Source organism: Homalodisca vitripennis, chromosome 7 (assembly GCF_021130785.1).
Source record: "Homalodisca vitripennis isolate AUS2020 chromosome 7, UT_GWSS_2.1, whole genome shotgun sequence".
NCBI classification, from domain to species: domain Eukaryota; kingdom Metazoa; phylum Arthropoda; class Insecta; order Hemiptera; family Cicadellidae; genus Homalodisca; species Homalodisca vitripennis.
This window is the reverse complement of record NC_060213.1, coordinates 78202108-78217300: the sequence shown is the minus strand read 5'-3', so window position 1 is coordinate 78217300 and position 15193 is coordinate 78202108.

Genomic DNA, 15193 nt, shown 5'->3' with positions numbered 1-15193 from the left:
TTTTCATAATCTATATTTGCTAAGGTTCGGGAGGTTCCTAATATCATAGACTTACATTTTAAAGCATTCAAATTTAACCCATGACTTTTACACTAGCTAGAAATATTACATAAATCGGCGTTCATTGCATCAACAGCTTCATTTACCTTATTTACATTACAACTTATGTACAGCTGCATATCATCAGCATAACACATAAATTTGCTAAACATAATAATTTCATATATTCTATTTATATAAAGTGAGAAAAGTAAGGCAGACAATGTTGATCCCTGGGGAACTCCTACAGGATTAATCTTCCAATTGGATAACATTCCACCACTAGTTTTTACTCGTTGATTTCTATTCAATAGATATGATCTGAACCATTGAACTACATTGTCACTAATATTATAAGACTCCAAAACTGCTAATAACAACTCATGATTTACACAGTCGTAAGCACGACTGAAATCTAGAAGTGTTAAGACTACTATTTCCCTTTTATCCATTGACAACCTTATATCGTCCGTAATCCTAATCAGAGCCGTCTGAGTACTATACATTGGTCTATATCCAGATTGGTATTTACACTCATTAACATATATAGATAATTGTTGATACACCAACAATTAAAAAAGTTGATACACCAAAAATTAAAATCCTGTAACAACACATCTCGTATTTCATGAAAAATCAATCTAATAAACTGTATATGTATATCGTCATTACCCACAACGTTAGATGATATATCCATAATTGCTTTGTAAATAGCTTCAACAGTTATTTGCGTGAAGTTAAAATTATTTGCTTCAAAACATCTCTTATTTTTATAATATTCAATCAAATCTCTGTCTATTTCATTATTTATGCCACAGAAATAATCATTGAGACAATCCAACTGAACAACCGGTTCACCTAGTTGTTTCGATTGATTACCAGCTCCCTGATCTCTAATGAGTTTCCACATATCTCGACTTGATCTCTCCTCACTTAAATAATTTTTAAAATATTTATTCCTCTCGTCCCTAATAATTCTCTTAACTGTATTTCTCATTAAACTATATTCTTCCCATATTTCTATATCTTTGGATCTAACGTAACATTTATACAACTTATCTCTATTTGCAATTACTTTTTGATATCTTCATTGACCCACGGACATACATTTCTTTTATTACTTACATTTCTTACATGAATATATTTGTTATACAGACTTGACAATGTCTCTGACAGAACTTTTACCTTATCATCAATAGTATTACAGGTATACAAATTATCCCATAATAACCCAACACACTCCTGTTTAAGTTCATCAACCTGGACATTCTTAAAATCTCTGACTACACTTATATTTTTATTTACATACAATTTAGTTTTTAAATTTATCTCTGTATAAATGAAATCATGATAAGAAAGCCCAGATATAGAAATCTGCCCATAATCGTTCACTCTACTCAAATCGTTTGTAAACATGATATCTAGCCAAGTTTCAGATTCTGGTCTGTGGTATGTGGGGTTTAATGGTAATATAGACATTTAAATTTTTAACAGTATCCAATAGATACGTTTTTTCGAAAAACACACGATCAGTACTTAAATTTATGTTAAAGTCTCCCATTACTAAGACATATTTATGCGCTGGAAGTAAATTGGCTAAAACATCGAAAAATTCTGAAATATACCCTAGTTTAGGAGGTCGATATACTTCACACAACAATAACTTCCAATTACAATGCCATAGTTCTATTATTAAGAATTCAGGTTTCATACAATACTTTGCCTGTAAATATGCTATCACCCTATAACTGAAACACTTCCTCAAATAGACGGCTAAACCCCCTCCCTCCTTCCCCTCCCTATCATGGCGTATCAATTCATAGTTATCCACAAGATATGGAGTAGAAGGTATAATAGGCTTTAAAAATGTTTCAGATAACACAATAACATCAAAAAAATTTTCGTTAAACAGACTAAAGACAGTTTCTCTTCTGACCATCAAATTCTCTACATTGGTATGACCTATATTTAAGCAATTTTTTTGACTTTATAAATTTATCTTGTAATGAAACAAATGGCCTCTGATTATTTACATTAACGCTCATTAAAATTTATTTGTAATTGAGAATACATTAAAATATAGATCCCTTTGTAAAATCCTAAATAAAAAACCCCAAGAAAAATAAACACATTAAAACAAACACATTTGAAACTGTTAATACCAACTGAAAGATCCTCAAATAAATCAGATAACACTGTAAACAAACTATAGAAAATACACATTTTAATCATGTAACAAATCAATACATTGTAGCGTAATAGTTTTCACAACTTACTTAACACTTCCATTGAGTCAATCACCACAAAGCGATCTCCAGGATTCTTACGCATGAAGATCCTTCCATTTCTGACCCAAAGATACGTGTACTGTTTCTCCCGCTTGACCTCTCGCGCTGTGTTGAGTAGCTTCCTGTTCGCCTGGGTGAGGCTGTTGTTGACATAAATTGGATTTGACTGTCCCTCCATGAACCCGATGTCCCTGGTATTGAGATTTCTCTTATCTTTCCTCTTCTGTATAAATTGTTCAAGGTCCAGCTTACGGACGAAACGGACCACGATGCTTCCCGGCCTCCCATCTGCACGCGCTGCCGTCCTGTAGCGGTAACAGTTATCTATCATATTCACTTGAAATTCAAATCCGATTGCAGCTGCCACTCTGGATATCAGATCCAGAAGATCCTCTTTATCCTTGCTGGGAATCCCATTGATCTCGATCACATTTTCCTTTGACGCCTGCTCCAGGAAATTGGTTTTGTTGGTGAGTTCCTGTACAGTTTTCCTCAAATTTATGTATTCTTGATACAGGTGAGATATGTCCTCCTTGATTCCTCTCACCTGTTTCCCTACTTCCTCAATTTTGTTACCGTTGTCAATTATCCATTCAGAGTATTTTTCCATGATATTTTTAAGTCAATGTTTATTTCTTTCATTTCCCGGCGAAAATCTCTCATTTCATTAATTAAATCGAGTATATCAGTAGACTTTATCTTATCAGCGGCCGCCTCCTGCGTCGCTACTGATAAGCTATGTTCGCTTTCTCCCGCACAAACAGGACATAACCATTGCTGATTCTTTTCATAGTCTTGCTTAGAAATTGAAGTACATTTGAAATGGTAATTTTCACCGCACTCAGAACATACTGGCCTGCATGAATTATGAGAAAACCCCTTAGCACATTTTTTACAAACGATCTTTCTTCTGATCCCAGTTTTTGAAATATTACTGGAATCTGATCCGACATCTGAGTCACTGTGTTTTTGAGTTTGAAAAAAAGCAGCTTTCTTACTCACCGGAGTAACTGGGGTATTATCATCCCGTACTGCCTTCTTCGTATCACACTCATAACACTTCCAATTAACATCACTAGACACAATATATTGAAATTCATCGTCAGTCAATGTACCAATACAGTCAAGATGATAGACTTTTTTGCAGAAGAAACACTTTAGATACTAAAAATTGGCTGTGACTCCAACAGTACATATAGAACACTTCATTGTTGAATAAATTAATTAATAACAGAAACAGAATAGTACATAGGCAGTCATAAGCCGCTAGTACGCGGCCACAAGATAACTATGCCAAGTACCTAACCTGAAAATTGACATACTGTCGCACAGCGATGCTTCCTCCTCGGCGGCTCGGCCACAACTGCCGAGAGAGAGAGAGAGAGAGAGAGAGAGAGAGGAGAGAGAGAGAGAGAGAGAGAGAGAGAGAGAGAGGGAGAGTGAGAGAGAGAGAGGGAGAGTGAGAGAGAGAGAGAGAGGGAGAGTGAGAGAGAGAGAGAGGAGAGTGAGAGAGAGAGAGAGAGAGAGAGAGAGAGAGAGAGAGAGAGAGAGAGAGAGAGAGAGAGAGAGAGAGAGAGTAAATAGGCCCCACATTTATAACCATCGAAACACCAATCACAAGCAATGCTCGCAATATGTTATCCTTAAGTCACTATCATTTTAATATTATGTAGTCACAGTCAAACATTTTTTTAAATTCTCTATTGGTTACTCTTTTACTTTATAGAGAAGGCACAACCCATACGTACTTTACTAATAATTAAAACGTTATAGTAAAGGTGCAGTTCCCGCCCCTCACCCCACCCCACTATAAATACGTATCTACCTTCACCATTTGCCTAACTCTAAACCAAGGATTTGTAGAAAGTAAGTAACTATGAGAAAATGTTACAATTTTATAGGTTAACTGTAAAACTGTGTTTTATAAAGGCTACGCCAGTTTAATCAGCAATAGCCGTCGCGGTAAAGTGGCTTAGTTTACATTTCAGTGTTACAGAAAACGATTATTATCAGCTCTAAAGGCCTACGATTATTCATCAATGTACATGATCTTTTATACCGGTCTCGATATATATTGGCAACTTTAGTTTTATAATTTTCTTAGTGAGATTTCCTCTTGTGTGTAGATTTAGTGAACAAAACTCGCCTCTTGCAATTGTCCTCATGATAGAATTTACTCTAAATGCTTTCATTATTTCAACGAATACGACTCTTCAGAGCCAAAGACCAAAATCTGAATATATGGCACATCCCCCGTTCAAAATATATGTATGCTATTACCAATAAAATGCGGCTTGTGGAAATTATATCTGTTAAAAAATGCTGAAATACTTTTAACCTTAGTACAAAAACGTATCTTAAATATATTGTTTACAACATGTCCTAAACATTATTGGATAAAACGTTTTTATACCATAATGACTTTGGTATATTAGGTAAATGAAACTCCCATGAGCATAAATGATTAATATTCCAACAGTCACAAATGATATATGTTTCTGAATTATTCGGTAAGTCTATTGTCATTATTCAAAAGTGATGGCCTTTTAACCCATTCGTGACTGAATAAATTACTATAATTTTTGGACTACAGAACTGGATATTTTCCATGATTTCGTGTAAGAACAGGTGCACTTTGCATAACACTTTCTGTATAACATGCTATGAATATTATAAATTAACCTTAGTTATTCCTTGTTATTGTATGAACACAAAATGTTAGTTTTTTTTAAATACACATGTATTTAAAACTATTTACAAATTTTTATTATACTTCATTAGAAGTTGGTTTGGGTGTGAAACACTTCAAAACATGTTTCTAGATGAAGTGAAACATGACACTTTTTACATTGATACACTGTTTCACTTCTTTTTCCCTGTGAGGCACAAACTTTACATTTTCTTGAGGGGCTGGCTTTGGTGGTTAGAGATATCTTTTCAATAAAATGCCCCCAAAACTTTCCTTGAAGGGGCAGTGGTGTTTCTCCACAAACGGGAGGCCAACCAAAGGGTTACCTGAGCCCCAAAGGTATCGTCACAGAAGTGATTGAACACATCTGATTCAGTGCAGTTTTCTCTTAACTGCCTCCAAATGATAGGATTTATTCCATGATTGCCGGTAAAACGCATTGTACAACAGTATTTGATCCAACACACCACGAAAAATCATAAGGCCTAGCCAGTGGGTTATCGTCACTTTCATTATTACTGCTGTCATCGTTTGTACCATCAGATATCTCACTATTTTCATGTATCATGTCATCTTGTTCACTGTCACTTTCCTCATCACCACTTTCATCTAAAACATTAGCAACGTAAGCCGTAAAATCATCAGAATTTACGAACACATCATTCCGGTCGCGAGACGCCATCTTGACTGTTTACAAACGAAAGAAAGCTGTTTTTGCCCAAGATGATTTGAGGCAATATCAGATGATTTTCAGAAACGAAGAAGAAGAAAAACATAGACTAGAATATTGAGAACAAAATATGCAGCAAATGTGAATGCCTCTGCGATCTATCGGCAATATATTCAACTACGTCGATGTCGTGTCTAGCGGACGGGCGCGGCCCGTCTTTAGTCGTTGGGCCGCGCGTAGTGAAGGACGGAAACTGCCCGTCCAATGTCTTGAATGGGTTAATCTGCAGATGATCTTTCACTTTATAATAATCTTATGGATACAATTTACACAATGCAATTATAGTTATGTATGAAATACAGAAAGACTATACAGTACAGTGAAACATTTCAAATTTAATTTAACATTCATTTAATATATAGCATTTACTACGTTAATATAATCATAGACATAAAAACTATACATTGTAAAATGTAGTTTGTATTGTATCAAATAATATATTGTAAAATTGATAATACATTTAGAAGTAAATTGGAATTAATATAAATTGTATCAGTATATATTTTTATGTATTATTAATTGATATAAACTAAATTAATCCGGTTAGAACTGAAACATAGACATTTTATTGCCGCGGGATGGCGCATCCCAGCTAGTACATATATACAACGAGGGCAAACACATGGTTTATTGTTTAATCTATCCGCTTTATTGCTGCTTTAATTATCCAGGAAGTCATTCCAGGACTAATGTGGTAGATTGAACATCTAATTCAATTCTATTAGATAGATGTCGTTTTAAAGCATACTTTTATATGACAGACATAAATTAACTTCATTCCCGTAACTTATAGTAAGTAGTAATCAGGATTTTATTAAACACAGTCTGTCATTTTAAAAATTAATTGATGAATTCATAAGTAGCCCATTTAGAACTTATTAATGTAATGAATGTTACTATAAAATAATAGTTTAACCAGCCCAAAAAAGTGACATGTTACTGTAAAAATTTATTAATAAATATCTGTATATATATATATATATATATATATATATATATATATATATATATATATATATATATATATATATGAGCTTTACATTACATCCAAACAATATTTCAGAAAAAAGTAAAAACATAGGGTAGTGTTTAGTAACTTTAATTTATTGATACTGAGATTTGGCTATCACTGAGGGTGAGGGGGAGGGTGAAATTTAATTTGTGCCTGTCTGTCCGCATAATTAGACACGTAAGTGACCAATAGACCTGATATTTGACGGACAAATTCATTTGTATATGGGAAACACGAGTCAATGATGTTGGACGTCACTCTAAAAGAATTTGGCTTAACATTATTCCATTGGTATTATTACTAATTATGAAGGAAACGAGAAGATTTTAGACTAAATACATTTGTAAGCAAACTTATTATAATTAAAATGCCATTTTAACATGTGATGTGGTAGCACATGTGGCCTAATGAAATAAAATTTTATGTACGTTCTCAATGGAACTTGTCACGTGACATATAGTGTGGTGAACTCCTATCTTGTTTGTGCAATACGATGCTTTTAATTATGTTCTAATCTGTTACAGACATGCTGAAGATAAGAGATGGCTATGTAGTTACAAACATTTAACAAAGAAAGCGTGTATTGCGCTATTTTAAGATCATGAGTTACTCATGCGTTCTTTACTACGGATTTATTTAAATACAATTGTTACTAAATATTAAATAGAGCATAAACTTAATTTTCTTAGAAATAGGATGCAATAAAAAAGCTAGACTACATTACAGCTCTTTTGCTATTAAGGAAATACTTGAGGGAAAATTACATTATTCATTATGCATTTATTTAAAACTAATTAGTATTACAAATTAAATAGTGCATAAACTTAATTTTCTGTTAACTACGATGCAATAAAAGTGCTAGACTACATCCGTAGCTCTTCTGTCATTAAGGAAATGCTTGAGAAAACTCAACCTCATACAATTTTCAATTTACCTTCACGGTTGCTCGGATCTGCGTATACAAGGTAAGACAACCGAATGATGTAACTTATTTAACGAACATAGTTCTCACTTTAAAAATTTGAGTAACATGATATCTGCTCGTTTGTGCCTAAACGTTAATTAGGCTACCCGTTTATTGAAAGGTAAATTTAGAGGGGAACTTATAACAAATACATGTTTTAGGGTGTTTTACAAATCTTTTGTTAATATAAGGGGAAACTTTACAAAATTAATCGCATACATGTCAGATTATATATTATAACGGTTATGAAGATTATCTTTCGATTTTTTTTTTTCAGTCACTTCTAACATATGTATATCAGAATGTGTTGCAATTCCTTGAAATATTTGTATTGTTGCATCCTAAACTAATATAAAACGTAAAAATATTGTACCTTAGGTTGTTCGTAAATACCAGCCATCATAAAATAATAAAAAAATACAGTAATCTGAAAGCAATCGAAATATGCATTTTTCAATAGACACGATGACTAGCTGGTAAAAAAATGTCTTAGTCTTTTATTTGTTATATTATAACTTATATTTATTCAATCATCTTCTATCTAACCTTCAAGTCTTCAATTGTTTTCTTTACGAGTCTCCATGAATCGTTTTTACAACATTTCCATGTCCTGTGACCATTGCTGCAAACTTGATTCACTCGTATTTCGTATATAGGCCCACACAATTTATGTTTTTTTTTTATTATAAAAACGTCGAGTATACAGTTCCTATGCCTTGCTTGAAGGTCATAACTTTTAGACAGTTTTTATTCCAAGTTTTGTTCCTTCTGTAGCACAAGTAATGCTATTTATTACTACATATGCAAATCCATGTTTATAGTCCAATATTTGTGAGTTTTGTTGCTTTTACTTAGATCTATTTTATTCTCTTCATCTACAAGACTCAAGTTCCCTGAAAATACAATAAAGTTTAGTAACATACATAACGTACAGTTTTAGTTTAGAACAATATAAAACTTGTAAAACGTCATTTTAAATTAGCATAAATATATGTTTATACTTTTTTTAAATAAATTACTTTTATCTTTGTACAATTTAGTGCATGTTGAACCAAACTACGTATATTAGTGACAACATATGAAAGATTTCGCGACACGTTTACAATGCAATGCAGCAAAGAACGATAGAGTTTGTCTACCTATCCACAAACATTGCGGCAGCAGACGTATTTCTGAGAACTGTCAAGTTGGTAAACAATGCGGCTACTGACAGGTGTAGATTGGATGATGGAGAACTGTATAGATCTTTATACAGTAGCCTATAACCAATTATTTGCCGCATTCTATCATCTTGTTTCTAGTTAAATACGTTAGATACAATTTAACTCAATAATAATGGCATTTACCATTTCAATTTACTGATAAATAACTTTCTTTGTTACGTTTTATTAGCTATATTAATATTATATCTGTAAATTACATACTTCTCAAATATATAAACTCTCTTTGATAAGGATTAACACTCGTGCTAGGTTCTAGGTGTTTATATTACCTTTCGTTTTACAATGGACTTTGCATTAAGAATACTTTACATTACATATTATATTAAATTAAACGCAAGGTTATTGTTTTCTTAGAACATAAATCTGGGATTTATATCATTACACTTATTACTTAAAGAACCAATTTGGTTGCTTCCGGCGTGACAGGATATTCAGGATGGGCTCTCTATCTCAGTATTAGTACTTCTAAAGAATGCGAGGCCAGCTCTTTACCAGTATCTCAAGGAAAATCTGACAGAGGTAAAACCATAGTTAAATGCAATTCTTCCAGTGAAACTATTTGATTATAAATATGTAACATATGAAAATTGAAAATTACACATATTTCTCTTATCACAAAAATGTATGTAAATTGTTTTAATTTATTTATTTTCTTACAAGATCGATTTCTTTTAATATAAAACTATTTCATGGAAGCTTTTCCTCCTTTAATCTTCTAAGACCTACTATTTCACCCATATGAGTATTCAATACATTCGATAAAGTCCATTCCCTAGAAGGGAATATTATACTGACAATTATTTCTAATATATTCTTAGTCAAGAAATTGTTTGCCATTACTAGCTTTCCAATACGCCGGGCATGCGTGTTTGATGACAATTGACTCCTTTTTAAGTCAATTACAATTTATAGTTTAGGATGTCTGGACTCATCCTACATGTATCGTTTGGAAATTACTAAGGATAGACAGCTCGGGGTTTGTTTGACAAAATCCTATCACACTCTCTTAGTAAGATCTATTTGGGACGTACATTAGTGGGTGCTATGTTACTAAGTACCGGAAGCTAATAAAGAGGAGTGAGTGTTATTGTGCTCGTAACCCTGTTAAGTTATACGTCAAACGTTACAGTACGGGAATGTTTATCCAGGCTGGAGAAAAGTATTCGGCTATAAAGCAGACCAGAGACAAAAAAGTAAGGTAACTAGAAATTGAGCGTTGGCTCCCCAATAAGACCCACATAGATGTTATACATTCTTATATATTGTTTCAAATTTTCCTGTATCGTGGCAAGTATATTTATTGTTTATTTGCAGTGTTTGTATTTGTAGGCAGTTTATGCAATAAAAAACCCAACCCAATGAAGTGCCAAGCTTTACATCATGGACTTCCAAATAAACGTTATCAGACAAATATTGGGAACGCATGTTGCACTAAAAGAAGAGGCAGCAGCTGTTTTACCGTCTGGAGCAGCCGATACACTATTGTTAGGTCACCATTTCCCGCGCCTTCTACCAACAAGGGAAGATGCCGGATTAAAACTGAAGAGCTGATTTTTGTACTCATATACAACACAGGATGATCTCAAAAGATACGTTGAGTGGACTAAATTCGAAGTAGCACTTTTCTTGTAGCAAAGTTTTGAAAATATGATACAAAAATATATTCAGTTATACGGTCTAGTAGGTGCAAATAATACATTATTTAAGTCTTTCATGATTTTTCAACGCATTTGAAATATAATTTAAAAAATTTTATTTATTCTCTGGATTTCATTTATAATGATTTTGCTTACTGTATTAGACCCTATGTAGTTTGACGTTTATAGCGATCAGTATTCATCGCCAGGTTAAATAAATCTAACAATTATAAAGTTTAATTAAGAGGTTCTTTATAAGAGTTTAACTGAAAACTTTGTATTTGATTATGTAAGAGAAATGAATACAAGAAAGTATATAGCACGGTTTTTAATAACAAATATTTCAATTCGACTAAATTTTATTTTATCGTATAATAAATCTGAAAAAATATTTTCTGTACTCTAAATATGTAATTTTCTAATGTCACATGCACATTTCCTTACTGAAATATCAAAACGCCATCTTTCTTAGAAGCTATTAAACATGTCAACAACGTTTCTCGACTCACACAAAAAGTTAATGATGTCACAGGCATCTGTTGGCAGCGTATTTAATCTCCTGGTAAGAAATAGATTTCAATTCTATTCATTTTATTGAGATAGATAAAAATAGTAAGAAAAATAGTATATTTACGTTAAATTCTATAAATGGCAATAGACTTTATAGAATACATTTAGACAAAATAGAATACATTTGCCATAACAATGTGTCTGAGACCTAATTCATTTATGTTTCTCTGCCATTTCAAATTTTTTCGATAACATATTCATTTCTTGGCATAAAAACGAAAGTACACAAACGAGAATGCATAAATAATATTAAAAAAAATAAACTATAAAGAAAATATTTAAATAGTGAGATATTAACACTTATTTATAACAGATATTATAGAACGTAATAATTTCCTTTACGATTACTAATAATTACCAAAATCATAAAAATACTCTTTAGGATATTATTTTCTATCTGTTTTAAATTGTTTTTTTTTATTTTTCACTTCAAATCTTTCATAATAATAATTTTAATAATTAAAATAACCGATAACTCTATTATTATGACCTTTAAGCAAAGGATAACAATGCCTTATTACCAAATGCCCTGGTTGATTATAAAATACTTCACTTATTTTTTGGAAAAATCATTACCTATTGTTGTTTAAACAAAGTTGATAAAAAGTTATATTGATACCCTGAAATATTAAAATGCAAAAAAGGAACAGTTCAAAAAACTACTATTTTCAAGTTTACTATATGGGTGACGAAACTAAACAATTTAGTGCAGTATGTTAAATTACGCTTGATGCTTAATGAAAAATTATACACTGTGACAGTTGCCTATATGTACCCTGAAGTTATGGGAAGTTATGGAAATCAAGGCGCATTTCTACATGTTTCTCCATTGCCATACTCAATATGTAAGGTTTTTCCTGTGAATGTTATTTTAAGTTGTTAATTATAAAAATACATCTCTCCCCTTATTAACATTGTTCTGTCTGTCCTCATTGGCCACTGTCCTAAGTGAGGATCTTATAAAAAACATAACGAGAAGAATCATTATACATTGACTAGATATGAAGCTGTGCTATCCCTATTTCAGATTCAAAATTCGATACCATAACCTCGTGTGGTTACATTCTCTCCAAAAATAAGGCTATTACAACTTATCTTTAATAACTACTCCAGAAAATGGGTGGAATAGTGTCGTCATTGCGAAGCACTTCACAGTACACATCTTTTTCTGGGGATTAGCCAGCACTTTGATACTTTTCCGTGCAACAATAGTTAGCTACTCAATTTGAAAACATTTTTTAATTCAACAGATACTAATGAATACGTAATTTAGTGTCTCGTTATAGATTACCCTGTTTTTATAGATTCTTTAAGGTATTACAGATAATTTTAAGGCCTCAGTGCATTTAGTAAACATTTTTGGTGGCGCCCTCTGCAATGACAATAAATAAACTGATGAGCTATAGATATGATACATTTATATTTTTATGTAGTTCCGCTTAAACGTGACACCTATAAAAGTTACCTCAACACTGTAATATATATTCTCGATATAACGAACCTCAAGGGACCGGACGGAAAATTCGTTATATCGAGTATTTTGTTATAATGAGGTTCGTTATATTGAAGTTAGGTTAGGTACAATTTCGCTACATCGAGGTTCACAGACCATCGGCTCGGTGTGAAATCGTATACTTTACTGTATTTAAATAGTGTCTAAACGAAATAAAAATGAATTTAATTTAGAACAATGAAACTTTATTTTTATTTCTTCGTTTTAATTAAGAATACAGTATATAAACAGGAAAACTGTAATACACTAGCCATGTACTTTGAAAACACATTAAAAGAAAATTGAAAATCAAACATAACCTGAACAAACCTTTAAAATTTTACGCTACAGGTAGTACAAAATACAGTACTTGTACTGTACAGTATTACTAAACTAAAAATTACAGATTGTAAAAGTTTAAATGGCCTAATCTACATTTTGTGTTTCAATGGCATCATTATTGATGCTATTTTTGCCCTGTTTGTTAGAGAAAAAGTTAGTAATAGTAGTCTGTTTACGTGATGTGACGTTGATAGTATCCAATGAGCAATCCAATTCAGGTATAGATTTTACCACACTTTCACTCAAATCACCATTTTTAAGATAAAACACTTTAGAACACATATGGCTTCACGAGCCTCTTTTAAATTAGGGTCGGGCATTACACAATCTGGTTTATCGTCATCGTCATCTTCTGCAGCCACATTTTCGTCTGGAACAGAGGACACAGAAGAAATTATGTCAGTGTCCGTCAACTCCCCTCACACAGCCACGTCGTCATCAAAAGTAACAAAGTCCTCGAACTCTGCATCCTTCTCTAGCTCTAATGCTTCTTTGACTGTTTACCAACCCTCCGCAGTGTCGATTTATTGTGTAGGAAGCTGGTCTGAATTGACCTCCTGAGTTAGGACAGGGAATCCACTCTTCTTGAAACTATTACAAATTGTAGTTTATGTAACTTTACTTCACGCTTTTGTGATTATCCAAATGGCGTCTAAGACATTTATATTTGGGTAAACGGTTTTCCATGTCTCTAGGGAACTGTATACGACGTCTGTTCTATAATTTACTTTAAAACTTCGGATAACGCCCTGGTCAAGGGGTTGCAGTTTGGAGGTTGTGTTTGGTTGTGTTATACTTGATCTTAATGTTACTCAGCCTAGGAATTTCTCCATGAGCCATGCAGTTATCAATGAAGATGAGAATATTCTTCTTTTTCTTATTATTATCTTTATTTACACTTTGAAGCCATGCTCTGAAAGCGTCACAATTCATCCAAGCCTTTGTCTTCGCCATGTAGTATGTAGGAAGTTCATTCACGTTTTTAAAACAACGTGGTTTTTTCGATTTTCCAATTACTAAAGGCTTTAATAAATTTATGAGTCCCTGTGCAGTTTGCTCTAAGCATAACTGTTAAACGATGTTTACTATTTTTTCCACCATGGCATTTATCACCCTTAAATGACAATGTTTTGTCAGGTAAACATCTGAAAAACAATCCAGTTTCATCTACGTTATAAATGTGTTCTGGTGCACATCCCTCGGTTAGCTTGAGAAGATTATCTTTCCACTCAGTACAAACACCTTCATTGCCTTTTGTACTTTCATCGCACACTTTTCGAAAAATAAGTTCATTTGGTTTTTTAAAGTTTTGCAACCATCCATTGCTTGCTTGGAAGTTCTCGTGTCCCAGTTCAAAAGCAAACTGTTGGGCTTTTTCTTGAAGTATAGATCCAGTTATTGCAATATTTTTGTCTCGGCACTGCTTCAACCACTTGAGCACACATTCCTCTACGCCCTTCAGCTCACACGATCTTATATTTCTGATTTTGGAACACAGTACACTTTCGTCATCGAACTTCTCTTTCTTTTGCTGGGCGAAATGCCGAATTCTTTCGCGATGTCCAATTTTTTTTTGTCGGATTCTCTTCAACGCATTTGATAATTTTTCGTTTACACTCTACGCTTATAGCGCTCCATTTCTTTCTGTTATTGGTGTCCATCGTCACTTAACTACTGTAACTTAATTCCGAAGCACCTCACGATCCAAACTTCCCACAACAACTGAATAAACTCGTCTAGCAGTTAAGACCGGAGTGGCTGTGACTAAGCTTTCATGTCCAGACACGATTGTTTGTTTGTTGTCCTTTGTTACCGCTGCGACGTTTGTTTACGTTCGTTACAACAAGGTGCAGTCGTGGAACATTCGTTATATACAGGTGAATTTCGCTACAAGAGGTTCTAACAACGAAAAATTCACTATACCGTGTACATCAAGGATTACTAAAAATTCGTTAAATGAAGGTTGTGAGCATGCTTTATTCGTTATGTAGAGGTGAAATTTGCATTGATTTTTATAGAGACTTCTAGGGGATTAAAAAAAAATCGTTATATCAAGGAATTTGTTATATTCAGGTTCGTTATATGGAGGTTTGACTGTAACACTTTTACTATTTACTAATATGAATAAGGCTATAAAAAAAGGAAATCCCATTGCCGTATATTATTACACAATGTTAGGACCACATAGTGTACAATTAATGCAGTGG